A 16,777-nucleotide genomic window follows, 5' to 3' on the forward strand; every position below is an offset into this window, starting at 1 on the left:
CAGAGCTCCAAGAGCTGCAGGGAATTGATTCTTTCTTAGGCTTCCAGAAGGAACCAACCCTGCCAATATACCTGGATTTCAGACTTCTTGCCTCCAGAACTATGAAAGAATAAGTTTGTGGTACTTTGCTATGGCAGCCCCAGGAAACTAATAGAGACACAGTGCTGGGTAATTAAACAGAAATTACTAGCTTGGCTGGAGTAGAAAGTATGTGTGTGCATGTGCAGATGTGTATACACACACACACACCTATATAAATTGGAATTGACACAATGATCACAAACCTCCTACTCCATCATGATAGCGGTGACTAAGAGGCATGTCCAGCAAATACTTGTTCCTTGAGTGAATAAAGCACTTCATCAGAAAATTAGTAGGAAAAAAAAAGAAAATTAATAGTGCATGTGTTGTATAGATATGGATCAGCTACATATCTTCCTGAGGTTGGAAGAAGAGAACACTCACTTTTTTTCCCAACCTCTACTGGGGATATCAAGAAGAAAAAGCCAACAAGCTCTCCTCCCCAAAAACTCACCTGATCCTTCCCCTTAGCCAGTGGAAAGAGATCTCCTTTACCTCCGAACCCCCCGCCGTTCCCTCTTACTGCCTTGTGTTACAGCCAGTTATATATATAAGGTCTCTCTCATAGTAAGCCTGGGAAGTAAAAGGCAAATCTACACAGTGGAAAGTGGCTGGCTTAAAAATCAGGGGACATAAACCTTGTTCCCGCTATGACCTAGAACAAACTACATTCTCTCTGTGCCTCAGGCTTTTTTTTTTTTTTTTTTTTTTTTTTTTGTAAAACAAGAGCAAAAATCCCTGTCAGACATCCCTTATAGTCTTTCTGGGAGTTGTGAATATAATAATTGGAGTAAAATTATAACCAGAAAGAACATGCCAGAAAGTATAGCCAGAAAGAGTCTAAACAAGAAAAACCAGTTCACATTAAAAACAAACAGGAAAGATCCCTCATAACATAGCTTACCACAGAGCACAGCACATGGGGGGCTGAGTATATGTTTGTGGCCTGAACAAGGAGTGTCCAGGAGCGTTATCCTCAGATTGGAACCATGAAGCCTCAGAGCACAGTTTGTTGAAAGCCTTTGGAAACACAAATGAGACAACACACAACCGTACTCTTCCTAACTCCACCAAGGTCACCTTGGGGAATAACATAACCCAGCACTTTATTTGCAAAGGGGATTGAGCAGCTCCCAGCAGCTTTATCCTCGTGCAAATGGAGTCCCATTGGTCAAGGTCAGCCTGACCAGAAGGCCAAGAGACACTCCTTCTCTGAGTTTCAAACTCTAAAAACGATTAGCATGTCACATTTGGCATTTTCTCATTTTGTAGAATCATAATGAGGCACTTTATTTATTTTTGAATAACTGCTAACCGGATTCTGAGTTAATGTAGAATTTGAGACTTATTATTTCTCCCATCAAAGTTCCTAGTCCTACTCTATTTCAGGCCCCTGCCAGAGAGTCTTTTTCTTGCAACAGTATGATTCAGTTCATTTATGGAACGTCTAGATTGTGCTTCTCTAGTTGTCAGGCAAGCTTAGGAAATTTTACTAAAACAGGAAGGAGACTTATAGAGATATTCTTCAGGGGTTTTTATTCAGGAATCTATGGATCCCCTAAGGCCCATGTATAAGTTTCAGGAATGTTATAAGCCCCTCAAACTGTTTACACATTTGTCTGTGTACGTGTTTTTGGGTTGGGCAGTCACTTCCAGTAGATCTAGACAGGTTAAGAACCAGTGAGCTACTCCTACTTCTCATTTAAAGTATTTTTACTAATATGCTACTATTATGATCACTGTATGGAATACTTACTATGGACCAGGCTTGTGTAGGGGTTTTACCTACATAATCTAATTCAATCCTTAAAGCAACCTTCCAACCTCTGTCTTTGTATTATTACTGTTAGCGAAACAATTGAGATTAACCTGACTTAATTTGGCTTAACTTCACTAGGCCAAGGTCACTCAGCTAGTAAGATAGAATAGGATTCCAATTTACCACAGTCTAAAGAGTATTTAAAACAGGATTTTTTCCTCTTAACTCACTGAATGTTTCTCACAGTGAACACCCCCTCTTAGAGTCACTGATTTCTGCCAGGAATTAAAGGTCACCACTCGGTTTTAGTTTGTCTCCCATAAGCAGGGTGAGTGTTCTGCCCCCTTGTATTGCCCATGGCCATAGGTGTTGGATGCTAGAATGGTGGTCTGATAGGGAGAGGAGAAAAGCTCTGCTCCTCTGAGGAGCATGGCACACACATGGGATTTGTCTGACTATGGCTCTGTGAAGAAATGCCACAGCAGGCTGCCGGTCCAGTCCCCCTTGCAAATGAGAATTAAAACCCAGTGAATGGAAGTGACTTGGCTGAGACACTAATTAGACTAGAGCATAAAGTAACAGAAGTTGTAAAGACTGGGGGGCAGAACGCCCAGGTTCTAGTCCAGGTTTTGCCTTGTTGCCTCGTTGGCCAGTTCAGGACAGACCCCCTGCTTCTCTATTCCTCCATTTCCTCATCTGAAAAGTAAGGAGATTGAATTGTAGGATTTCAAATTCACTTCCACCTCACCAGGCGAGGGACGAACTAAGCTCCACTTTTTAATATGTTTTAAACATGTGCAGCCAAAGTGTGAAGTACTAGAATAATAAATCAAATCTCACATAGCTTTCAAGGTCACAAACAGAGTCTGGGAGGATATTTTTATTTATAAATCACTTCTTTTTTAAAAGGCACATAGAAAGTTAATAGAAGTCATTATTGGTAAAACCGTCAGGAAAAAAAAACAGAAGAGCTTGATCAAAGGTAGGCAATTTAAGATGATGGATTATCAACACTGGCTTGTCTCCTGTCAATGCAAAAAGCTTTCTGACAGCTCGCTTTCCATTTCCAAAGCTCCAAACTTAAATAGCTCTTCACAAAAAATGATTGAACCAGACAAATTAATATAACTGTTTTTATGAGGCCTAGTGCCCACTAACCATCCCCTGCCTGATCTCCCAACTTGACCTAACATGTCTATGAACAAAGGAAACAGCCATTTGTTGAGGCACTTGCAAAGTGCCAAGTACTACATAGGGTACTTAACATATGCCATCTTATTTAATATTCTCAACAACCTTATAAGAAAGTCTTTAATATGCTCATCTTACTCAGGAGAAAAAGAGCACTCAGAAAAGTTAAGCAAATCAAGAGTTACAAAGTGCTGAAACCGGAATGAGAAAAGGAGACTATAGCCAAATTCACAAGGAACTAAATGGAGGTGAAACTCTTCTTTGGACCCCAGGTAATATACTTACTCATTTATGGACTTTTTACTATCCCCCAGAATTATAGGTTGAATTGTGTCCCCCGCAAAATCCATAGGTTTAAGTCCCCGTAACTCAGAATGTAATCTTATTTGGAGATAGGAGTCTTTACAGAGGCAGTTAAAGTCATTGGGGTGGGCCCTAATCCAGCATGAGTGCTATCTTTATACAAAGGGGCCATTTAGACACAGAAACAGACATGCATCCAAGGAGAACACAATGTGCGGCTGCAAGCCAAAGAACACCAAATGTTGCCAGCAAACCATGAGAAGCTAGGCAAGAGGCATAGACCACATTCCCCTTCAGAGCTCTCAGAAGGAACCAACCCTGCCAGTACCCTGATCTCAGACTTCTGGCTTCCAGAACCAGGAGGCAATGCATTTCTGTTGCTTAGGCTACTCAGTTTGGGGCACTTTGTTATGGCAGCCCTAGCAAGACAATACACCCAATTAGTTGGCTATCAAAGGACAGTGCTGGTTTGATGAGAACATAAATGGTCACAGCCATGGTAGACCCCTCACTTCAGTGCAAAGCTCCTCCCACCCATTTGTTCATTAATGCTCACCACAACCCCAAGAGGGAGTGGGAAATCGCAAGTATTATTTCCTCCACTTGACAGATAAGTAATTAAAGGCCACTGGCCTAGACTTGGTCTCCACTGGTAGCCTAGTAGTCAAGTGGCAGAGCCAAAACTTGGACCCACTGTACAATGTTCACTCCCTGGAGCAATGTGAGGGGACACTGAGCAGGGTCATGTTCCCTAAAATATTAATATCACTACCCATCTTTTCACTTTTTTAGCTTCCATCATTTTAACTTATAAGCTCTTCAAAGATTTGAGCATTCCCTGAGAGAGTGAAGCATAAATAAACCTTGGCTGTTTCATTTTTCGAGGACTTCCCCCCAAAAAGCCTGCTACCATAAGGACTTTGTGTTTTGGCTTGGCCAAGGAAGATATTAAAAGGAGTCAGCCAAGAACAGCTACTCCCAATGCAATACACATTTACTGACTCCCTATCATGCCCCTAGTACTGTGATGGGCCCTTGGAAGATGAAGGTGACTAACATATAGCCCTTATCTTCAAGGGCTTATAACCAGGGAGAGCAGACATTAAAGAGAGTTTTCCAGAGAGGCACTTAACCCAGCCTGATGGCTCAGAGGAAAGTCTTTTAGGAAGGGCTGATGGCAAACAGAGTCTCACCTTAGCTCTCTCAAGTTCCCTAAAGTCTCAAGTCCTCCATGTCGCCTGGAGAACAAAAGCTTCCAGACACCTCTGAAAGTTCATCACCCAACACACCCAACATGCTGACTTAAAAAGGAAGCCAAATATCTCACTTCCAAATTTATAACTTCTTTCCTTCTCCCCAAAATAGTTCTCACCTCCACCCCAGTGATAGTGGGGAATTTTTATATACTATCAATCTTTTCAATACTGTTCTATATTGTGAATGTTCTTTATTCTTGCACACGTACTTTGTGCCAGCTACTTTTCTAAGTACTTTCCACACTTGACCTCATACTATTTCCATTTTATAGTTGAATATACTCCAAGAGATTAATTAATTTTCCATAATCACAAAAGTGGCAGGGCATGAAAGTTCTTTACCCAATATCCACTCTACCCTCTTACCCCCTAAGTGACCCAATTTTGTTCAGGGCAGCAAAACACTCAAAACTACATTCCCAAGTATCCCTTACAACTAGGGTGGTTATATGACATAGTCACTTGGAGGGGGTTGGTCTTAGGAAGCTCTTTAAGGGAGTCCGAATTAGCTGGCACATGCTATTGTGTCCCTTTCCCTTTTCCATCTATCTGATTAGAACAAGATTGTGATGGCTGGTGCTCCTGCAACTATCCCGAGACCAGGAAGAGTCACACACACACACACACACACACACGATGGCTGAGCAGCACAAGAGGACCTAGAGTCATCACTGACATTTACAAATGACTTGCCAGTAATGCACCACCCACCTCTGGATTTTTCATTATTTGAAAGAAAAATAGATCTCTGTATGTTATTTATGCCACTTTCATTTGTTTTACTCTCACTTGCAACTGAATTCAATGAAACTGGTAGTGGTAATATATTCCTCAAGGGCAACTACTGTCCCCAAAATTTATAGCCATCAAGGTTTCTCCTTGAGTAGCTGGGAGTAAAGAGAAGGGAGGACAGTGTATGTTCATAAGGCAGGATTAAACAAGCAGTAAATGGGACATAGGTGAGAGAAGTGTTAGGTATGGGCATGAGGAAAAAGAGCTTGCTGGGAGACCAGTGATCAGGACTGGTCTGTGCCACTGAATGATGGTGCTCTTGAGCAAGTCATACCCTGGACCTCAGTTTCTTCATTTTTACAATGAGAAATTAGGCTAGGACATGGTTCCAACACAAACGGTCAAGTTGGCTCTAAGCCTCCCAAACCAAAGAACCCCACATCCCCAGTAATTAGAAATGAGGTTACTGTGAAGAGCTGCCCTGAGGCATTTCATATTCAATTAGAGACTCTCTGAGGCTGTTGGAACTCTTCCACTTATCCCCACACTCCCACATTATTCAGGAAACACCCACGAATGTACACAAAGAATGTGCAGCCTACTCAGAAGACACCTCCCCATGAGTATGAAGTCTTCCCTGTATACATTAAGTCCTCCCTGAGTGCATGAAATCCCCCCCCATGTGCACAAAGTCTTCCCTGAGTGCATTAAGTCCTCCCCTCTCCCATTCTGTCTTCACCATTTGTCTCCCACATACTTACCTGAATCTGGTTAATCTAGTAGATAAGACAATTCCATTCACATAGGACTATAAAATCACATTTTTTATCTGAGAAGTTCAAAGAACTGCACAAAATTATACTTTCTCAAGTGTTCCCAGAAATTTACAGCTATTCCTCTTTCATATGTAGAAATTTATATCAGCAATCACATTGAGATTTTTGAGCTCTGAATTCCCTTTACAGAATGAGACAGAGCATTCAAAAAATACAAAATATAAAACAATTGTTGAGCAGACTTTAGGAATGGAACAAAAAACAAAAACAAAAGCAAGAAATCCTCAGATCAGCACTGTTAATGAATACCACGTAATCTTACACTGTTGCCAGAAGAAGCCACAAATCTGGTTCTGAACTTCCTAGTTCAGGCAAAAATTCAATCAGTTTCAGAGCCACTAACTTCTTAAAAGTTATTTAGTCACATAGCACATTGTAACCAAGCCAACCAGGAAATGCAGGGCCAGAGTCTGGACCCTTGGATTCCTTCCCAGCACTAAACTCTGCCCCAGTGAGCCCACTGCCAATCCCTTATAGGCAGGGTAAACAGAAAGCCAAGGGACAAGACCTCCCTAAAGTCTGCAAAGCAGAGTTGTTCATCCAATAAGCACTGAGTAGGTCAAGCCATCAGAGATTGAGGTTGTTTTTAGAAGCCATCAGAGATTGAGGTTGTTTTTAGAACTTAGTGTTCATTCAGCATGGGCAACCACTGTAGTAACAGGGCTACATTAAGAATAAGAGCAGGGAAGGTGCCTGAGTGGCTCAGTCAGTTAAGAATAAGAGCAGGGGGATGGTTAGTTAGAAATGCATCAATAAAAAAGCATCACAGAGAGAATGTGTTGGTACACATTCAAGCAGTACCTTGGAAAGAGAAAGCCATTGGAACCTAGACCTGGAACTTGTGTTCTGTGAGATGGGCAGCCTGATGCTATTACAATTTGATGTGTGAGATTCCTCTTACTATGAATCTAATCTATGATTTTAGGGGCACTTGGGTGGCTCAGTCGGTTGAGCATCTGACTCTTGATTTCAGCTCAGGTCATGATCTCAGGGTTGTGAGATGGAGCCCCATGTTGGGCTCTGCTCTGAGCATGGATTCTGCTTAGGATTCTTTCTCTCCCTCTTCCTCTGCCCCTCCGCCCCTAAAAAAAAAAAAAAAAAAAAAAAAGGAATCTATGATTTTATACATCAACCTCATGATCTTGGCTAGTCCAGGTCTGCCTTAGGAGAAGAATGCACCTCTGGGTGCTTGTAAAATCAGGTTTAAGCCTACAGAATTGAGGGTCAGACACTAGATCATAGCCAATTCTCTGAGAGAAGGAGTACCTCCTTTTAGGACTCTTGGAAGGTAAATGGTTCCCCTAGAGGCCCTCTCTCCCTTGGCCTTGTGCTCAAACTTCCACAAGGGTAAACATTGAGGATATTCAACTTCCATATCAGTGCTCGGCTTTCTTGCCTCACTTATTTGGGTAACCTTGGGTCTGGCCACCAGTGATACATGTTTCTTCTGGAAACTTGTGCCTGCCTCAGACCCTGCATATTGGTGTAAAAAAAATTGTCACATCTCAAACAACCAAATTGCTAGTACTTTATATTTACTACACACATTACCCACAGGCAAATTTGAAAATTATAGCTTTTCTCGGGTGTTTTATACCAGATTTCAAACAGCCCAGCCCAGCATGAAACCACAGGGAACTGAAATGAGGACGGAGGTGGAAGGTGGAGCAGAATAGACTTTATCTTCTGATTAGTTGAGATAAAAAATGACTTGAGAGACACAAATAGAATGACAATAACATGGTTCATTGGCTTGATTTCCTGTTGTTCATAAACAGATAATGGACTCCCTGGAAGCCTGTGTGGCTTAAGTCGGTTTGGGATGACCACTTGACTGGCAGAGCTGTTCCCATTTAGGTCTCCAAATGCATCCCTAGGCTAATGTAAAATACCAAAAAAAGGGGGGAAAAAAGATAAAATGAAGAATTCATGGTACATCCAGTATTAGAAAGGAGACAGAACAACACAGTTACTCACCCTTAGAGTCCAGTTTTGATACAATTTCCCCTACAGGGCCTTTGCTGAATCTTCTTCCTTGCCCATGATCAGGAACCAAGTTCTAAATTCCTATATCTTTTTTTCTAGCCACCTTATTGAAATATGATTAATATACAAAAAGCTATACATATTTAATGTATGCAACTTGATGAGTTTGGATAAGTGTACACTATAAAACCATCACCACAACCTATGCCATAAACATATCCATCACCTCCAACAATTGCCCACTACAATATTTGTTTATTTATTTGTTTGTTTGTGATAAGAACACTTAACTCTTAGCAGATTTTTAAGAATACAGCACAGTATTGTTAACTTTAGCTCTCTAATTCTTAGCTTTTTCTTTTTCTTTTTAAGAGGGGGAAAAGGGGCAGAGGGAGAAGGAGACAGAGAATCTTAAGCAGGCTCCATGCCCAGTGCAGAGCCTGACATGGGGCTTGATCTCATAACCCTGAGATCTTGACCTGAGCTGAAATCAATTGTTAGATGTTTAACTGACTGATGTTAGCCACCTAGTCACCCTTAGGTCTTATCTTTTATAAAGAATTGGAACTCTGTAACCTTTCATTAATACCCCCCCCAACATTTGCTTCCCTCCACCCCTGGAAAACACTACTCTACTCTTTCCTTCTGTGAGCTTGACTATTTTAGATTCCTTATGTAAGTGTTATCATGTAGTATTTGTCCTCTGTGTCTCTTACTTCACTTAGCATAATATCCTTTAGGTTCACCCATGTTGTCACAAATAGAAGGATTTCTTTTTTATTTTCAAATAATATTCCATTGTATGTATATGCCACATTTTCTTATCTATTCACTTGTCAATGGACAGTTAGATTGTTTCCATGTCTTGGTTTTGTGAAAATGCTGCAGTGAACATGGGAATGCAGATATCTCTTCAAGATTCTGATTTCAATTCCTTTGGATATATACCCAGAAGTGGGATTGCTGAATTATATGGGTAGCTATTTTTAATATCTTTTAGGAACCTCCATACTGTTTTCCATATTGGCTGCCTTAAGGAACCATAAAGAGAAGAACAAACTAAGCCCAAGTTTAACAGAAAGAATGAAATAATGAATGAAGATGAGAGCAAAAATAAATGCAATAGAGAATAAAAACAGTAGAATAAATTGATGAAACTAAGAGTTAGTTTTCTGAAAAGATAAGCAAAATTGACAAAACTATAGCTAAACTAAGAAAAAAAGAGAGAAGACTCAAATAAATAAAGTCAGAAATGGAAGAGGAGATATTAAAACCAATGCCATAGAAATAAAAAAGATCATAAGAGACTATTATGAACAATTATATGCCAACCAATTGGATAACATAATAGAAGAAATGAATAAATTTCTAGAAATATTCAACCTACCAAGACTGAATCAAGAAGAAATAGAAAGCCTAAATAGACCAATAACAAATAAGGAGCCAGAGTCAGTAATTAAAATACTCCCAATACAAATGCCCAGGACCAGATGGCTTCACAGGTGAATTCTGCCAAATATTTAAAAAAGAATTAATAGCAATCCTTAAACTTTTCAAGAAAAAAGAAGAAGAAGAAGAACAACAACAACAACAACAACAACAAGAAAAAGAACAAGAACAAGAACAAGAAGAACAAGAATAAGAACAAGAAAAGGGAACACTTCAAAACTTATTTTATGGGGTAAGCATCAACCTGATCATAAAGCTAGATAAGAACACTGCAGGAAAACTACACACTAATATCCCTGATGAATGTAGATGCAAAAGTCCTCAATAACATACTAATAAACCCAATTCAATAGCACATTAATAGGATCATACACCATGACCAAGAGAGATTTATTCCTGGAATGCAAAGATGGTTCAACATACATAAATCAATCAATTTGATGCAACACATTGGCAGAAAGAAGGATAAAAATCACGTGATTATCTCAATAGATACCAAAAAACATTTGACAAAATTCAATACTCTTTCATGATCAAATTTCTCAATAAATTATGTATAGAAGAAACTTAATGCAATAAAGACCATATATGAAAATCCTACAGCTAATGTCATATTCAATGGTGAAAAACTGAAACCCTTTCCTTCAAGATCTGGAAAGAGGCAAGGATGCCCACTCTTGCCATTTCTATTCAACATAACACTGCAAGTCTTAGCCCAAGCAATGAAGAAAGAAAAAGAAACAAAATTCATCCGAATTGGAAAGGAAAAAGTAAAATTTTTTATTTGCAGATAACATGATCTTATCTAATACCTTGTTTGAATCATCCTCCTGACACTTACTCCACCTTCTTTACTTGGAGTCATTCACCTGAGTGTCTTACCATCCTTAGTGGATGGTCAGTATTTGAGGGAAGGGCTGGGTCTCTTCCATCTATTTCCATTGTAGTGATGGCTTCATATCATTCACCTTGCAGGTGCTCAGTACAAATGAAGGAAGAAAATGTGGGAGAAACTATGGTGTAATGGGACTCCCTCATGAATGTACAAGTTTTCTAAATGGCTTCACAGATCTGATCCCAATGTGAACCTCCCAAAAGCCCTGGGAGGTTTACTAGGACTATTAAACCCTCTCCTTCAGATTAAAAAAAAAAAAATGCTTTAATCCTCTGCAGCCATTATTTTCATGGATCATTTCTAAAATGGGGTTTATAATAGTCCCTACTTCATAAAGTTGTCACAAAGACTCAGTGGAATAAAAGAATTAATGCATGTAAAGGCACTCACAACAGATCCTGGCACATAGAAAATGCTATATATATTTGCTATTATTAATTGTTATCATTAGTATCATTTCATCTGGAATCAGAAGACAAGGACCTACATTTTCTGTTCCCAAATCTAGGGTCCCTTTTGGCACCGCCAGGCCTCTGGCCAGGAACAAACCAGGTCTGTGCAAGCCACTGCCTGCTGCAGCCCTCCATGCCCTCACCTATGTGTTACAGGCATTTGAAGTGGACCTTCTCTAAGAGCACTGCCTGCCACAGCCACCTATCACAACTTCATGAAGATAAATGTTCTTTCCTTGCCAAGCACCTTCTCATTCTCCTCCACGGCTCACCTCTTCCCTCCCAGAGAAGAGAAAGGCCTTTTGCTCTTCAAGACTATAACCCTTCTAAATTCTAAATAGCCATCTGCTCTCCACCTCGATGTGGGACGGGCAATGTCCTATATGGACAGAAATGCCAGGGCATACTCTCTATCAGAGAAATACTTAGATAAAGTAAATGGAGGGCAGACAGACACACAGTAGCAGTGAAGAGGCCCTGGGCACAGTCTCAGTACTGATGTCACATGAGCTGACCTGGTTCTCAGAGGAAGAGAATTTTGCTGGAGGTGGGCCAACGTGGCTTACACATTGACAGCCAGGTGCACTAGCTGAGCTGTGAATTCTTACTCTGGTTATTAAAAGAGCAAAAACAAAAAGTTAAACCAGGAAAAAAAGGCAAGCACCATGTCCTGGGGATCCAAACACAGACATTAGTTGCTGGATTATTCTAACATAATAGAACCCTTTCACCATTCTCACACTTACTTGTCAAGGTATGGTTGGATGCCCTGTCATAGAGGATTCCTCTCCCATCACCCCCCAGCAGGAAAAACAAAAACAAAAACAAAAAACCAAACCAAAACAAAACAAAACAAAAAAACTCTCTCTTCCATATTGATGAATTCCTGCATTTCCTCTGTCCTCTACTGAAACATTTAGCTCTTTTTGCCTTGTAAAAACTGTCAGTCAAGATGTGTCTTAGCCTCTTGATCTCAAATACCTCTCCATTATGCAAAATTAACTTTGCTCTCTTGGGTGCCATGGCAGACCCCTCTTTATGGCTCTTCTGTAGCATTTATCTCACTTTCTCATTATTATCTGCTTATGCATCAGTCCCCAAAGCTTCCCTCATCCTCATTTCTGAGTTCCACTAGGACAGAAAAGGTGTTTTTTTCCTTCCTTCTATGCCCAATGCCTCATACAGTGTTAGTAATTGTCAAATGAATTCTGTGAGATCAGTGACTAAGGTTTAATCATCTCAAAATGTGCCCAGCACATAGGAACTTGCTTATTACTTGTTAATCGAATGGATATTCTGAACTAGTGGCTATTTCCAAGGAAGTAAAGCTCCATTATTTTTCAAATTTACATTACAAACTTAGATAGTAACGGGTATAAGGGATAAAACAAAAGTTTTGATTTATGACAGTCATATTTTACGAAAGCTCATTAGCTTTGCAAAGTGGCTGGTCCTTGAGGTTCATAAGTTATAAACTGGGAAATGGTTTTAGAGCAATGCATCTAGCTCAACTGATAGTTGACTATCCAGCCTATATATAAGCACCTGTAGGGATAAGAAAATACTAATTCCTTAAGCAACACATTTAACTTTTAGGCAGACATGTTAGAACATGATTCCTATAGTAGTCAGTCATTACAAATAATAATTAAGATGATTCTGTGGCCCCAAGGAACATGTTTTATATAAAAGCAAGTATACGAAGAAAAAGCAAGGTACAAAAGCCAACATAGGCATCATGAAACCCATGAAAAAAATGTGCATGGGGAGAAAGAGGTGGAAGAAAATACATCAAAATTATAGTTCACTCCTTTACCAAATAGCATTAAGGCCCTATACCTGTGGTAGGCACTGTTCTCAGTCCTATGGCTGAGTCACAGTGATGGAATTGGACTGAATTTTGTTTATTTTCTCTATATTCCACATTATCTGGCTTAAGCTTATACTAATTATTAAAATCCTATAAGGCTTAAGAAACCCTTCCTTATACTGAAAGCATATGGAAAAAGCTATTATTCTTGAATCTTAGAAAAAGTATTATATCAATAGCTCTTCCATGAAGATGCTGAGCTTCTGTTGAGGAAGAGATTATTAATTGTGCCAAGGTGATGTGACATGTCTGCAAGGAACTTACCAGCTAGGCAATCCTTTCCACTGCTCTACAAGAACAGATCAACCACACAGTTTTCAAGTTGGAAAGGACCTTCAAATTTATTTATTCAGATTACTTCAATTAAGAGCAGAGCTAGACCAAAAAATCACAGGATAATGTTCTAAGACCTCAGTGGCAGAGGAAAACTTATAGTTGGATCCTCCAGCCAGTATCCCTAGATATTCATTCAACATCAATTTGAAGTCTTCTAAAGACAAACCATTCCAGATATTTGGTGAAACTATTGCAAAAGAGAAGTTCGGCTCGTTAAAGGTAGCCCATGGTGGGCATTTCTACACTTCAAATGGCTCTTCCTCCATGTTCGTTTGCTTTCTAAAGGCCCTGGGCTGAAAAGTGTATGAACACCTGCTCCCATCAATTATGTGAGATTGGTCCTCATGCATTACTACAGATTTATGTCCTCCCTGCAATATGGCCATGAATGATAAGCAGCATCTTCTTCATAAAAAAGACAAATGACTGCCAGTCAAGCCAGGACCATTTTACCTGGCATGCCAGCACAGAGTTTGGGGAGGGAGTCTGATGATCCAGGCTGAAGCTGCCTCAGATGAAACTCTCTGAAAGTCAGTAGAAATATTACTGAAATTCTAAACTCACTAATAATGGAGTTCAACCAAATAGCCTTACTGGCCCATGCTGACAACTTCAAAATTGATTTTGGTTGTTCTTTCTGGGGTAAATAAAACCTCCCAAGGTAGCTAGCTGCTTTAGTAAGCTTTATAACTTGTATTCTCACAGCAGTTTGATGTGAAAGCTAAGTAGTGTTCTTTGGCAGAGAGAAGTCTGATGGAAACAACATGGATTGCCTAGGGAGATGCATGTTTTTTTCCTGTTCTAATGAGATTAGTAATATTATCTTCATTTCTAAGGGATTATATACTGACAACCAGAATCTGTCTCAGAGTCTTGCTCCAAACTTCACAAGATTCCTCCCTCAACAGGCTCATGCCTCTTTTTTCTATTGCACAGCAAGATGGGGGCGGGGGGGTAGGGAGATCACAGGGCTTCTTAGATAACATGCTTGTCATGTGCAGGAGGCAGCAAAACTCAAGGACTCATTCGTTAAGATCTGCTTGAAATGTGTTCTTTGCAATATAAAATGGTTTTATTTTTTTAATTTTTTATCCTTCAACAGTTTCCTGCCTCAACTAATTTACTCAAAATGATTAATATAATTCACTCATACTTGCATAGGCAAGCTCTTAACCTGCTTGGAAATTAAATAACTATTTCCTATTGATGGCATTTCCTTTGAAATGAAAGTTCCCGAAATGGATGTTCCTGGGAGGGTTCTAATTCGTAAGAGTTGAGGAGAGTATTAATTGCCCTCCTGCTATTTATAATAGCAGTGTCACTAAGACTGAACAAGTTGTCCATACAAGTAATAAGGAACAACCCTGAAAGATGCTTACTCTGAGAGCAAGGTCTAGAAAGAACCACGATGCAAAAGATCAAATCTATTTCACAGAAGCTGGGATGGATGGTCTTTTTGCTCAGATTCTCTCAGAAATTGATCTGCACTGTGAAAAGAGTGGAACACCTGACACTTGAAAGAAATCTATTATTAAGCCAAATTGTTTTGGTTGTTCTTGTATTGAGTTTTAAGCCTCCTGCTTCCCTTCCTAGATTCAAATGTGTGAGAATCTCTTCCTGCCCAGCAAACAGCACTATGAAAGAGAGAAAATGCACATGTTCAATTCTCTGCCATGACCCAGGCTAGGTAGGACATGTAAACTAATCAGTCTCTTTGCCTCAATTCCTCCACCTGTGAAATGGGATTCTTATTCCTGGCATGCCCACCAGACTGTGTTATTGTGAGGATCAAATAAAATAACAGATATGGAAAAGCGGTATCAACCAGAAAGTGCTCCTATGGCACTAAAATCATATCTTGATTGCATCACTTTTTTTTGTAGGGAAGGAAAAATTTTTTTCCTTTTATCCTCATAGGTTCACTGGTTGGGGCACTTGAATCAAATTGACAAAAGATTAACAAGAGAAAGAATAGTTTTTATAATGTATGTATGCATAGTATTTCACAAGTTAAAATGTGGCTCACAGAGGTGGCTAGACTTTGAAGTTTATATATCATCATAGGCTAAACAAAGGAAAAGAGGGTTTGGGGCTTCTGGGCTAGGAGGCAAATTATGGGAAGGTGAGGGGAGGAGATGTACAGTGAATAAAGGTTATCTTTTACGTAGCTAAGAGCCTCTCAGATGATGAGTTGTCTCCCAGAGTAGCTAGAAAGACATTTTTACAAATGGAAATTTCCTTTATAAATGGAAATTTCCTTTACAAGAGGAGAAATTTATACTCTTATTTTTAGACAGATGCAGGGAAGTAAAGAGGTTTTCCTGTATCTGCTGGCTCTCGATTCCTAATTGTCTTAAGTTCAAAATAATCCATATGCCTAAGAGGCGTATTTTGGGGTGGCATATTCTGGTAGCTTTCAATATCATAATTTATCTGACACCTATCTGTCTTCCTAATGGACTGTGAGGTTAGGGCTTATCATTTTCCATGCCGAATTAACAGGGTATTTCTGTTGGTATCTTTAAAATGTTGGGGTCTACGTGACACCAAATGTTATATAAAGAGAAAAAAATAATCAATTACTCAGTTTCACATCAAGGAGAACAAAGATCCAAATATTTTATTGCATTATTGCCCTTTTTTGACAGCATGCAAATATTTGTCATATAGTCGCTAACCAACCCGAGAGGGATTTGTCAGCCTTCACCACGGCTTTACCTGGAAGTAATAAGGAAGCTTCCCACACATACACACAGCCTGCCCCAGGGAATAGTGTAAAAAGGCAGCACAGAAAGAGGAGTGTGTGGGCACGGGTGTGCCTATATGTGTGTGTTGAAGGTGTTAAAAAGAAACAATAGGTTCCCAATGGTATCCCTGTGGCTAAGCCCCAGCAAGACTTAATACCTAACCTAACTGCAGTTTTAGCCTTTTCCAGAAGTGGAATTTTAAATCAATCATTCTAGAATTTCCTTATCTCCACTAGTGAGGTAATCTGCATGACAAGGCCCCTCTGCCTTCCCCTAGGGAAGAAGAAATAATCCACTCTTTTCACTTCCTTGTTCCACCCTCCTGCCCATGAAATCCTTCCATTTTGTCCAGCTCCTCAGATGGAGCTTCTTTCTGCTTACTAGATGAGATGCTACCTGATTCATGAATTGTTGAATAAAGCCAATTAGATCTTTAAATCGACTCCTTTGAATTTTGTTTGTTTGTTTTAAAAGATTTTATTCATTTATTTATTTGACAGAGAGAGACACAGCAAGAGAGGGAACACAAGCAGGGGGAGTGGAAGAGGGAGAAGCAGGCTTCCCGCTGAGCAGGGAGCCCAAAGTGGGGCTCGATCCCAGGACCCTGAGATCACGACCAGAGCCGAAGGCAGACGCTTAACGACTGAGCCACCCAGGTGCCCCTTGAATTTTTTTCTTTAACAAAAATCCAAACCAAGAGAAAAATGAGGCAGAGCGATTAACACAGTAAAAAGTAAGAAGAGGGGTTTTGCTGCTATTGTTAAAGTAAATTGATCAGGAAAGCAGAAAGAAGGGAAGAATGTGAGTAGCACAGTAAGGGGAAACCCACAGTAGGGTTAGCATCCACAAAGCATCCTCTCATGTCGCATGTAGTCCAACAAAGG

The sequence above is a fragment of the Mirounga leonina genome, unplaced genomic scaffold, assembly GCF_011800145.1.
Source record: "Mirounga leonina isolate KUSES-001 unplaced genomic scaffold, KU_Mleo_1.0 Mir_115, whole genome shotgun sequence".
Classification (NCBI taxonomy): Eukaryota; Metazoa; Chordata; class Mammalia; order Carnivora; family Phocidae; genus Mirounga; species Mirounga leonina.